The 13,460-nt window shown below is 33.7% G+C and overlaps 1 long non-coding RNA gene across 2 annotated transcripts in view; it reads left to right on the top strand.

Annotated features, from left to right (window-relative positions):
* The window catches only part of LOC130220915 (uncharacterized), a 49,466-nt gene extending 36,807 nt beyond the window's left edge, over positions 1-12,659 (top strand). For both annotated transcript variants that reach the window (XR_008836243.1, XR_008836244.1), the window contains exons 2-3: positions 3,053-3,161; positions 11,843-12,659. This is a non-coding gene — a long non-coding RNA (uncharacterized LOC130220915). The remainder of the gene's footprint in view (positions 1-3,052; positions 3,162-11,842) is intronic.
* Positions 12,660-13,460: the final 801 nt, after the last annotated feature.

Below are 13,460 nucleotides of genomic sequence, written 5' to 3'. Positions count from 1 at the left end.
CTTTTTTTTGTGTGAAGGTGAACTCGTAAAGATGTTCTTATGTAAGAAGAATCTGCGTTAATTACGGCTGTTTTAATTAATTCAACATACCTGGGCTTTAAAACAGAAGAAAGAGCTGAAAGAGGCGCGCGCTGACCTTCAGTGAAGCGCGCTCTGATGCACCTGCCAACTACATTATCAAGGAAATCACTTTTTCTTTTGACAAAATAATATATGCAAAGAGAGAAATAAATAAAAAATAAGAACAACAATTCAAATAAATAAAATAATAAAAAGGAGGATAACGCTTCCGGGCGATTTTTGTTTTTTATTTGTAGAAATTATCGTGCAGCATTGATCATTTTTCGTTTTGGGAAGGGATTTAAATATTTATTTAGTTAATATAATTTTCTCTATGCTATAAAAATGCCTTTAATTTGTCGTTTAGCTAGTTATTTGTTTGTATCTCACGGCCTGCAGTCTAAGAATGTGATGGAATAAAAAATACAATAAACAAGCCTGATAAAAAAGAAAACAAAACAAATAAAGCAATTAATAAAACGAATAATTAATTACATTTTTGGTCTGAAACCAACAAGTAGCCTATAAGCTTAATACTTTGAAGTATATGTCCTTTAAAGAAGAACAATGTCTAACAAACACTTTATTAAAGAGCATGTTTTCCGCCTTATTGATTTATAATTTGTTTTTAAATGACGAAATGCTGTTTCCCAGTAATAGGTTGCAGCTGGAAGGGCATCCGCTGCGTAAAATATCAAAGTTGGTGATTCATTCCGCTGTGGCGACCCCTGATTAATAAAGGGACTAAGCAGAAAAGAAAATCAACGAATGACGAAATGCTACATATGTGTGGTTGTGTGGATGTGTGGGTGTGTGTGATTGTATGATTAATATTCGTTAGGGCATACAAATTACAAATAAATAAAAAAATGAGCGTCGTTTTAAAATGTTAGCTTTAAAACATTACTTAAAATAAAACGTTGAAACTTTACAATATTTATATTTTAGAAATCTAAAATATAGTTAATAATTATTGACAATTAAATAAAGCTGATAATTAATTACAATTGAAAACGCAATATCGATCAAAACCCAGTATATTAATACCATAATTGCTCAATATACAAGCTTTGTTCATATATTAACAAGTTTAAATTGATTTTAATAAGTAGGCTATAATTTATTAAACATTACAGCCCATATGCTATTATGTTAGATATATGTATATGAACATCAATAAATGAATATTTCGTTTATGAAGTATTGGCTATGGCTTTTCGATGGCAAAATGTTTGTTAGTACAGTTATCAGCTCGGTGATTAGTATAGTCTAACTGTCCACAATCACAGTCTTTAGCAAAAGAATAAAAAAATAAAAAATAAAAAAAAACAACAACAACAACAACCAATTCAATGTAAACGAAATTAAAACAATGTATGTGTTTCATTGCGGATTTATCGAAGAGAACGTGTTTAGTGTGATGTAATCTAGCATATACTGGAGAAAAAAATAATGGGATTGTTTAAAATTTAAATATAATGTTTGGGCAATCTTAAAATGCACTATTAAACTGCGTCATTATTAGAATACCGACATAATTCTATTTGAGAATGTGCGCGACAAATAGAATATGATTTGAATCCGCCTCTTAAAATAAATCTCTGAATAAAAAATGCACGGGATTACAAAAAGGGAAACACCAAAAAAGAGAAAAGGTACAAGAGGAAAAAAGACAGGAAATAAAGATCCACGGTTAATGTTCTGATATATTTGAACGGAAAGATCAGAAGTAAATGCTGAACGGAAGGAGGAACTCGAGGATGAGAAGCGCAGGTGCATTTCTAGCGCACTTTAGTTAAACACGACTTTCAAATTCTGTATTATAAATCATACTCATTTATATTTTATAACCGATTAACTAAATTCAGCACAACTTATTTTTTACAAACGCGCAAACAAAGATAAAAAAAGAAAAAACGGAAAAGGGAGAGAGAGAAAAAAGAGGAAGTGAGGAAGAAAATATGAATAACTAAAGTAAATACATAAAACAAAGCATCCAAACAAAACAAAACAAAAAAAAAATCTAATAAATATGCCAGGTTTACCTAAAAATGACAATTCTCTAATATTTTGTCTCATACATTTTGATAATCCGAGTAATTAGCCTACATACAGAAAATATATTACAATAATATACAATATAATTTATATATATATATATATATATATATATATATATATATATATATATATATATATATATATATATATATATATATATATATATATATATATATATATATATATATATATATATATAAAAGACTTTGAAAAATATTGATATATTTTTATATTTTAACAGAATTAAACATCCAGGATTTATTCAAATTACTGCAGCTGAATTAAATAAAACCATGATCTGCATCCATCCCCAAAAAGATTTTCCATCCCTCCTAATTTCTCCAAATTCATTAGTCATCCATAATAATAATAATAATAATAATAATAATAATAATAATAATAATAATAATAATAATAATAATAATAACAACAACAACAACCATTTTAATAATAATAATAATAAAAAAATAAATAAAATAATAATAACAACAACAACAACAACAACAACAACAACCACCATTTTAATAATAATAATAATAATAAATATTTACTAAACAGCAAATAAGTATATCACTGTAAAGAAATGTTGTGTTCTACACAATCAATTTGTGTTGGGACAACATGAAGCAATTGAGGTAACTTATTAGTTATAACAAATTAAGTGAACTGAGCATAAAACAATTAAGTTGTCCCCCAAAAAGCTCAAGAATTGTGTTGTTTCAGCTAATAAACAATATGAACAAACAACAAATGTCTTTTTTTTTAAGTGATGCACATGTGTACTTTAAGAAATAACCTATAAAGTAAAGTTAGGGAAATAGACTCTTCAGACAGGAGGAGTCATTCATTGTGTTCAGCCCAGATTGAATTTAGTCTCTGCTGTCTGTTCCTGGGCTTGGCTTTAATTTCTGACTGCCTGTCTTTAATTTAGCAGGGCCACTCGGAGCTGAATAGACACAGCGCTGAAGCTCAGACTCAGCTAAGCAACGGCCGGGGCCAGGAATGCTGACCTTGGCGAGTGAACCGGGCCAAACGCTGAGGTAGTGCACAGTATAATCACAGATCTGTAGGCAAAGTTCCCTGAACCTAAAGCAAAAGAAGCATTTGAGCCTGGATTAACCATTACACCTCTCTCTCTTGTTACCGCGCACAGCCAAAAAAGTCAACTGTACATGCTTTTACATTACACTGCCCTGCATAATCAACAGTGTCTATTACAACTTTCACTATAAGCTGAAAAAGACCTTCAAATGCCACTCGAATTTCATTAGATTAAGCGATGATTTATATTATGTATTTAAAATGGACATTGCAAGATAAATATGATCACAGTGTACAATAAAAGAAAAAAAAGGGTGTTTACTTAAATAGGTTAGAAAAATAACCATATTACTTCTTAAAAGAGGGCAAGAAACTGCGCTTCATACAGAAAGCATCGTATATTTCACTTTGATTAAAAAAAAGGGCACCCTAGCAACCACTTAGACAATCCTAGCAACCAACTACAGGTGTGTTTTGTACATAAAGGCCACTCGAATTTCATTCGATTAAGTGATGATTCATATTATGCATGTAAAATGGACATTGCAGGATAAATATGAACACTGTACAATAAAATGAAGAAAAAGGCTGTTTACTACACTGTAAAACCCAAAAAGTTAAGGTAACAAACCATTTGAGGAAATCAACTGTAACAAACCATTTAAGTTAAAAAAATAATGCTAGTGAGTACTGTGAACTTAATCCATTTGAGTAAACGAAGCAATTTGAGCACAGTAAAACCCAATAAATGAAGAGAACTCAAACCAACTGAGTACTGTAAAATCAATTAAGTTAAGGTAACTCAAACCATTTGAGGAAATCAACTGTAACAAACCATTTAAGTAAAAAAAAACTAATCCTATTGAGTAATGCGAACTTAATCCATTTGAGTAAACGAAGCAATGTGAGCACAGTAATACCCAATAAATGGAGAACTCAAACCCACCGAGTACTTTAAAACCCAATAAGTTAAGGCAACTCAAACTGTTTGAGGAAACCGACTGCAACAAACCATTTGAGTTCAAAAACTAATTGTATTTAGTACTGTGAACCTACTCCATTTAAGTTGAAGTAATGAGGTATTTAATTACCTCATTACCTTCAACACGGAGTTCAGAACTCTTTTCAAATAAGTAGATTTAACTTAACAGTAATTTGAGATAACTACACTCATTTCATTTCATTTGATAAACTTGGCTGTTGGGTTTTTACAGTGTATTAACATAAGAAATATATAACTTTTTTCTTATTATTTAATATCTACATTTATGACACTATATTTTGTATTTTAACTTTAATTGAATTACAGAAAACTGGTTAATCCTGCTGTATGACATCCTTTTTCTCTTTTTTTTTAATTAGCATATTGGTCTTTTCTTTTGAGATTTGTGTTTGGTAACACTTCAGTTTAAGTAATAATTCTCACTATTAACTATAGGATTATTGCCTGTCTATTATTAGTTTATTATTAATCATAAAGCACACACACTGCACGTCCCTAATCCTAGGAAATTTATTTAGAAAAAAGTCATAGTTAATGTTTTATTAATTGCAGGAAAGTAACCATATATATTTTTTATTCATGATTTACCACCATTACAGTAGCAATGCTCATATGTAAATATCTAAAAATATATATACACTCACTGGCCACTTTATTAGGTACACCTTACTAGTACCGGGTTGGACCCCCTTTTGCTTTCAGAACTGCCCGAATCCTTCGTGGCATAGATTAAACAAGATACTGGAAATATGCTTCAGAGATTTTGGTCCATATTGACATGATAGCATCACGCAGTTGCTGCAGATTTGTTGGCTGCACATCCATGATGTGAATCTCCCATTCCTCCAAATCTCTCATTACTCCACATCCCAAAGGTGCTCTATTGAATTGAGTTCTGGTGACTGTGGAGGCCATTTGGGTACAGTAATTTTATTGTCATGTTTAAGAAACCAGTCTGAGATGATTCATGCTTTATGACATGCTTTTCTGCAAACCTCGGTTGTAACGAGTGGTTATTTGAGTTTCTATCAGCTCGAACTACTCTGGCCATTCTCCTCTGACACGAATAAGCCATTTGCACCCACAGAACTGCCGCTCGCTAAATATTTTTTCTTTTTCGGACCATTCTCTGTAAACCCTTGAGATGGTTGTGTGTGAAAATCCCAGTAGATCAACAGTTTCTGATATACTCAAACCAGCCTATCTGGCACCAACAACCATGACGCTCCCCATTTTGATGCACTGATGAACTGCAGAAGATCGTCTTGCCCATGTCTACATGCCTAAATGCATTGAGTTTCTGCCATGTGATTGGCTGATTAGAAATCTGCGTTAACGAGCAGTTGGGAAGGTGTACCTAATAAAGTGGCCAGTGAGTGTATATATCATTACAAAACAGTTTGACTGATGTTTTCCTTCATCTTATATTCTTTCATTCATCATTTTGCTATACACAATGTTTACATATTTATCTTACAAGTATGAATGATCATAAAGATGCGTCTTAATTATTATAAATAAATAACTACCTGTAGGTGGTTGTTAAGATTTTCCAAGTGGTTGCTAGGGTGCTCTTTTCAATCAAAGTAAAAAATAGAATGATTTCTGTATGAAGCGCAGTTTCTTGCCCTCTTTTAAGTAATTTGGTTCATTTTCTAAGCTCATTTTCTCTATTTTCTAGTAGTGATGGACCACTCATGATAATTAAAATACAAAATAGTGTTATAAATGTACATAATAAATGATAATAATAAAAAAGTCATCCATTTCTCATGTTAATAGTGATGGATGGCTCATGAGAATATAGGACTGATGGCTACAGTTCACAGACTGAGTGCATTAGAGCAAAATGTCAGAGGTTTTTTTTTTTACCTTCAAAGCAAAGTGTCAACCTTTAAAACAATTCCCTAGGAAGTGTACCTAATTTACATGTTCAAAGTGCCTCTCATCTTAAAGGTGTATGTTTCTGTCCCCTGAAGAGCATGCGCTTAATTTGCCAAAGGCTTGGGAAGGCTTTGAAAGCGTTTTTGAAAAGTGGAACGAAGCAGAAAACTGATGTGTTAAGATCAAACTATTGCAGAAAAAGCTTTACAATGTTCTGGATGTAGCTTTTTTCACTGGTCGGTAATGCTATATGATCTACTGTAGCACAATCAGAAGAGGAATATGCTGTAATAAGCATTTAAGCCCCTCAGCTTGACCCGACCATGCCAGATTGCTCAGGTTTACTCAGCGATGAGATAAACAACGGAAAGCATGTGCTGTGATTGGTCATGTTTGGTGAGGCTTCATCAGGATTGGAGCAGAACGCAGCTCTCTCACCTTATCAGGTTAGAGCACAGCATTGCTTCGGGAGAGCGAGTCTCTGGAGGAAAGGCCTGTGAGCGCAGCGCTTATCTTACACCAGCAAGAGGGTTTTCTGCCTCTGATTTACAGCGTGAAGAGAGACCAACATGTGGACCCTTCAGGACAATGAGTGTTTTAGAGGGACTAAATAAATGTATGTCCAAAAATGCTGTAGGTTTTAACTCGAAAACCACGTTTTTGAGATTATACATGTAGCTAATAATTTAATGTGTAAATATGTCCAATATGTTCCAATTTTTAAAAAGAAATGTATATTTTTATTCAATACACGCTATAATAAATAAATGTTGTTCTCCTAAACTTCCTGGTCATTTAAAGAATCAACAATGATGATTATAAAAAGATCAAGATCACAATGATTTGCGAATGATTGTGCGACAGCGAAAACTGGACAGCAGATGAGAATTCAGCTTTTCATCAAATAAAAAGTAAATACAACTAAGGCTCTTTGGAAACGCATGCTTCAGCTTATATTTTTTTGCGAAATGTAAAATACATTGCTTCGGGTATGTTCCGACACACGTTTCAGATGACATATCCACTAGAAGGCGCTCTCTATATTTTGGCGAATCTAAAATTAATAGTTTAGGTTATGTTGTTATTCATTTCAGATAAATGTTTAATCAAAAAATTACTTTTGATGCTTGTTCAAACTACTTATTTAAAATAAGTTGGAACAACACAATTCTTACTTTTTTATAATAATAATAATAATAATAATAATAATAATAATAATAATAATAATAATAATAATAATAATAATAATACGTTTTATTTATAAGTGGCGCTTTTCTGGAAACTCAAGGTTGCCTTACAACAACTGGGAAAACTTATTTGTTTACTGTTTAATCCACTTAAATTTGTTAAAAAATGGTTAAAAAGTTAACTTAACCGATTTGTGTTGGGAAAACATGTAGGAGTTCTGTGGAACCTAGCATTTTTACAGAGTTTTTCTTGATGTCGATGAGAGGCATACATTTTTTGCGAAATGTAAAATACATTGCTCCGGGAACGTTCTTATGCACGTTTTTGATGACATTTCCATTAGAGGGCACGCTCTAAATTTTGGTGAATCTGAAATGAATTACTTAGGGTATGTTTTGTTATACTTTCAAATAAACGTTCACTCAAAAGTGATTTGCAGCTTGTTTCAACTTATTTTAAATAAGTATTGGAACAACAGTTCTTGCGTTTTTTAATAATAATAATAATAATAATAATAATAATTCATTTTATTTACAAATGTATTAAATTACAAACCACAGACACTGTTAAGTTGTTTTGTGTTATTGTTTTGGTCAAGAAAAAATAAACAAAAATAAACTTATTCGTAAGCTCCATAGTGTTCATTTTACAAATAAACTAAGCGTACTGCATGCTTAACATTTGTGCGGTTTCAGATAAATGTAGGCTGATTTATTTAATAAATGTTGTTCTCTTAAACTTTCTGCTCATTAAAGAATCAACAGTGATGATAATAATAATAATATATGTTTTAAATCAGCATATGGGAATGATTTGCGAATTATCGCGTGAAAGTGAAAACAGCATACTATTAGACACTGTTAAGTTGTTTTGTGTTATTGTTTTGGTCAAGAAAAAATAAACAAAAATAAACTTATTCGTAAGCTCCATAGTGTTCATTTTACAAATAAACTAAGCGTACTGCATGCTTAACATTTGTGCGGTTTCAGATAAATGTAGGCTGATTTATTTAATAAATGTTGTTCTCTTAAACTTTCTGCTCATTAAAGAATCAACAGTGATGATAATAATAATAATATATGTTTTAAATCAGCATATGGGAATGATTTGCGAATTATCGCGTGAAAGTGAAAACAGCATACTATTAGACACTATTAAGTTGTTTTGTGTTATTATTTTGGTCAAAAAACCTTTATTAGTAAAAGCTGATGCGGTCCTATTGCCCCAAAAAGTTCATTTTACATAAAAACTGCAGTCTAACGTACTGGATGTTGAACGGTTTCACAAAAATGTAGACTGAATTTTAACTAGAAATGTTAAAATTATAATAATATAAATTAACATTGTTTGGGAGAATGTTTTGGGAGGAAACATGATCATACAAATTAAATGTTTTGTTAGTTAATAATTTGCTAGGGTGCTTTGAATGATTGCTAACCAGCTCAAGTTAAAAAAAGCACTTCTTGTGTTGTTGATAATTAGATTTTGTGATTCATCATGTTTTTACTGTATGTGCTTCATCATCTACCAGGGTTTGGTTTTTAAAACTTTTTAAAAAAATCAATAATAAGCAAAAACCTACAAAGTTTGTATATCTGAGCTCTTATGGTGTACATCTGAGCATACATGAGTGAGATAAACTAACCGAACTCATCAAAAAACCACAAAGAAACGCAATGCATTGGCCTGAATATGCATATTAGTTCAGCAGGGTCAAAGAAAAGTCAAGATCAAATCCATCAGATGGGTTGGCTGGGATGTCCAGTTCGTGTACGTGCGTGTGCGAGTGTGTGTGTGGAAGTGCTGCATCTGGTCTGGATCCAGGCTGGTCCAGGGGGATGCAGAGCATTAAAGCCAGTGGATGCTGGGGGAGCGGGGTTGTCCTCCCCTGGAGAGACTGAAAGAGGAGGCCTGCTATAATCTGCTTCCCTGGCTCTTCATGAAAGAGAGCAGAGGACACGCACACCAGAGACTGACCCCCTCCTCCAGCTCCAGCCTTTCTCATCTGTTATCACCATACACCTCTCCTGCCCCATCTACCGTTCTGCTCCTTCCCTCCATTCTTCCTCAATCCTCATCTGTCTTCCCTGCCCGGCTTAGCTCTCTGCTGCTAAAAGCTGCTCCAGCCTTTTTAATCTTTCTGTCTCCATCCTGCAAGACTTTGCTGTGGTCGCTACACTCTCTACAGATGTACAATGCGGTAGGTACTGGTGCTTTTAGTAAACGATTCAATCGCTCTCAGGTTGGGCTTAATTATTTGAGATTTCAGTTATGTTTTGTCAAAGATCATACTTGCAGTATGCACTATGGCCTCAGATGCTTTACCTAAAAATACAGAGACAAGAGAATTAACAAATCAACAGAGTATGAGAAGAGACTTGAGAATGATCGAGACATTATTGGGATTTTCTCATGAAATGCGTTTCTCATTTTACTCTTCACTCATTCTCATCTACTGTATGTTTTAGATAAACACAATAAAAACCGTTAAAGAAATCTTACTAGTGTTTCCTTTAGTTTAAACCACTTCGTCAATATGAAAATCCTTTAAAAAAAATAAAAAACATAATAATAACTCCAATAATAACTGGTTAAAGAACACAAAAAATTATTAAAATTATTCTTCAGCAGTTCTTTGTGGTGGTTGAGGGTTCATAATCATAGGGGAACCAATTTAAGTGCTATTTGCACCAGTAATGGTTCGTTAGTGGTTCATTGGGGTAGTTAAGGTGCTAAGCAGCCCCATCTTTATATAAACAGGTGCCGTGTAGCACTTAAAGTGGATCCAATATGCTTATACTGTAAGCAAAATAACAACTTTAAGTACCATCTAGCACCATTTTTAGAGTGCACTTGTGAATGTGAACTCTTACATTTCCAAATGGTTTGCCAGGTTTGGTCAGATTGCATGAGGTATTTTATTTTCGCTGAGTAAAAACCAATAAAACAATGTGAAGAACTTATAAATGCCCCATCAAAATATGTTTAATTTAAAAAGGAACTACTTTTATCAGTTTATTTTGTTTGCTTGGCTCCAAAGTGTTTTGTCTTGGCTTGTAATCATAGGGGAAACACTTTAAGTGCCACATAGCCTCTACAGTAAAGATGTGCTATGTAAGAAACATTACTAGCGCTATATACTGTAGGACTTACATTGTTTCCCTTATTATTATAAGCCAAAGAACCACTTAGTGGTAAGACATAGCACAATCACCACAGAGCATCACTGATGAACCAGTTTTGTTTGTGTGCATGTGTGAATGCTATTGATTAGACACTTTTTGTTAAATCCCATGTAGGATTTTATTTTCAGTGTGTAAAAGTCAATCTTCCAATAGTTCCAATATGAATAATAGTTCAAATATGCTTCCAACTTATTATTGGTCCCATTTAGTCTAAAACTAATATTCTATAAATTTCTATTGTCACAGTTCATAGTTACACCTTTAAACCAAAAGATCAATATGAAGCTTTAAATACATAATTATAAATATTTAATCTCCAAAACAATAAGTCCTATACCTTAAAGGGAAGTCCTATATTTTAAAAGGCAAGTCCTATACCATAAAAGGCAAGTCCATAAAAGGCAAGTGGTATACAGTACCTTAAAAGGCAAGTCATAAACCTTAAAAGGCACGTCCTATACCTTAAAAGGCAAGTCCTATAACTTAAAAGGCAAGTAATATACCTTAAAAGACAAGTCATTTACCTTAAAAGACACATCCTACACCATAAAAGGCATGCCCTATACCTTAAAAGGCAAGTCATATTCTTAAAAGGCAAGTCATATACCTTAAAAGGCACATCCTATACCTTAAAAGGTACATCCTATACTTTAAAAGGCAAGTACTATACCTTAAGAGGAAGCATATACCTTAAAAGGCAAGTCTTATACCTTAAAAGGCAAGTACTATACCTTAAGAGGAAGCATATACCTTAAAAGGCAAGTCCTATACCTTAAATGGCAAGTTGCATACCTTTAAAGGCAAGTCCTATACCTTAGAAGGCAAGTACTATACCTTAAAAGGAGGCATATACCTTAAAAGACAAGTCCTATACCTTAGAAGGCAAGGCCTATACCTTAAAAGGCAAGTACTATACCTTAAATAGCTTAAAAAACCGTAATCGTGTCAAAAGTAGACATCAAAATGCATTATTGGTTCCTTTTTCTGGCACACTTGAATGTGTATGAAGTGAATCTTCAGATTATCCAAATGATAGGCCAGTTTTTGTCAAATCTCATTTGTAAATACGTACTCTAAATGATTGGCTACATTCATCTTTGTGAATGAAATCAGTTTTTTTTGTTGCAATATATCTCCATATATTTCCGTGCGCTAATGGTGGTACTTTCTGGGACGTTTCTGTGGGATCATCTTCCCATTTCTCTGGCTTTTAAGTCAGCTGTCTTTCGCAGCTCTTAGCATCGAGTCTTATTTCGTGGAATCAGGCCACAGAGTCTGGCCTAGTCTCACAGTTCCTCTCTGCCACCATCTCATCAAGGGGAGGGGCTTCCTTGGCAGTGCCAGGCTCTGTTTGGTAGAATGGGTCCAAATTAATATGAATATTCATGAGCTGCCCCCCTCCCCTCCCCTTTCCTAACAGCGCATCAACACTTGGTAGCAGCACATGGCGGGACAGCTGTTGCAGGCCAAAGCGGGCATCTGTGCACAGAGAGACAGAGATATGGAGCGGGCGAGAGGAAGAGGTGTGGACATCTGTAGCCAGGGATTGACAAACGCTTGGATGGATGAAGAAGAGAGATGAGATGAGACGAGAAGGAAAAAGAGAGGAAAGTTGGACTGGGACGAGGGAGCAGGATTATTTGAACAGATGACAGGGATGTGCTAACGTGAGGGAGAAAGAGATCGCTGAAGGATTGAAGAAAGATGAAGCGAGTCTATGTGGTATATGCTGAATATCAGTCCCAGCATTATAAATTAGCATTTTAATTCAATAATCGGTTGCTAGGGTGTTTTGTTAGGTTGCTAATGTAGGTCAAAATAGCCCACTGACACAATCTTCTGCCCTTGAACACAAAAGTTCACGTTTTTATTTTATAGCCAGAGGGAAAATCAGTCAGACTTTCACATGATTTAAGGAATTACATTGTTTCAGATTATTAACCCTTATAACAGTTCTTGATGGTTCTTCAATTATTTTTATAGGCCATTCACAAAGATTGTGTTGTGTTTAAAACACAAGTTAAGACCATTAAAGTGAAAAAGAGATAAGCTTCTTTAACCCTTGTGTGCTATTGGGGATGTTTTCATCCACTCTCGGCTGATTTTGAGGCTTAAATTGACCACAACTTTCAGCAAATGGAATGATTTTTGGTGACATCTTATTTTGACACATATTTTGGGAAAATATTTGAAAATTAAAAATAAAAATAAAAATCAATACACTCTGGGCAAATTTACTACCCTTTCGTTATGTTTGTGGCTGTTTTTGCCCCATTGACTTCCATTATAAAGACATTTTTGAATTGCAAAGCCATGACACCATATAGTCATGCATTCCTGATTGTTTCAGATTTAGCCTTTTGGGAAGAGGTAAATTTGTCATTTTTACTGTTGATCATCAGTTGCGGTGCAAAAAAAAGCATAGTTTCTGGCTTAATATTACATGGTATATATATATATATATATATATATATATATATATATATATATATATATATATATATGTGTGTGTGTGTGTGTGTGTGTGTGTGTGTGTGTGTGTGTGTGTGTGTGTGTGTGTGTGTGTGTGTGTGTGTGTGTGTGTGTGTGTGTGTGTGTGAGAGAGACCTTAGGTCACTCGATATGTTTGACAAAAATAAAAAATAAGCAACTTCGCTTTCAGAACAAAGTAAACACAGTAAGTGTGTTTATGCACGCACACTATTGACCTTATTCTTTAATGCGGAAGTGCGCTCATTTTTTTGCGACTGTTTTGGAACGTCCGATTTAGTCGCCTATGGGAGAAATGACGACGAATAATAAACGGTCAAATTACTTGCTCTACAAACACCTGTGTGCATAACTATACATAAAAAGTAGAATAATATCGTAAGAAAATATCGTTTGCAACATCAAGCAACAGAACGAGCTGTTTTTAACGTCTAAAACTGAATGGAAGTGAATGAGACCAGAAGTCTTTCAAATGGCTGTGCTCGCTTATGCGTGAAGAATAAGGTCAATAATCTGCTGTTTTACTCCATAGAACCTCTTATTAAAGT

This window comes from Danio aesculapii, chromosome 3 (genome assembly GCF_903798145.1).
Source record: "Danio aesculapii chromosome 3, fDanAes4.1, whole genome shotgun sequence".
Classification (NCBI taxonomy): domain Eukaryota; kingdom Metazoa; phylum Chordata; class Actinopteri; order Cypriniformes; family Danionidae; genus Danio; species Danio aesculapii.
Note: the sequence above shows the minus strand (reverse complement) of the source record. Positions and strands in the feature narration are given on the sequence as shown.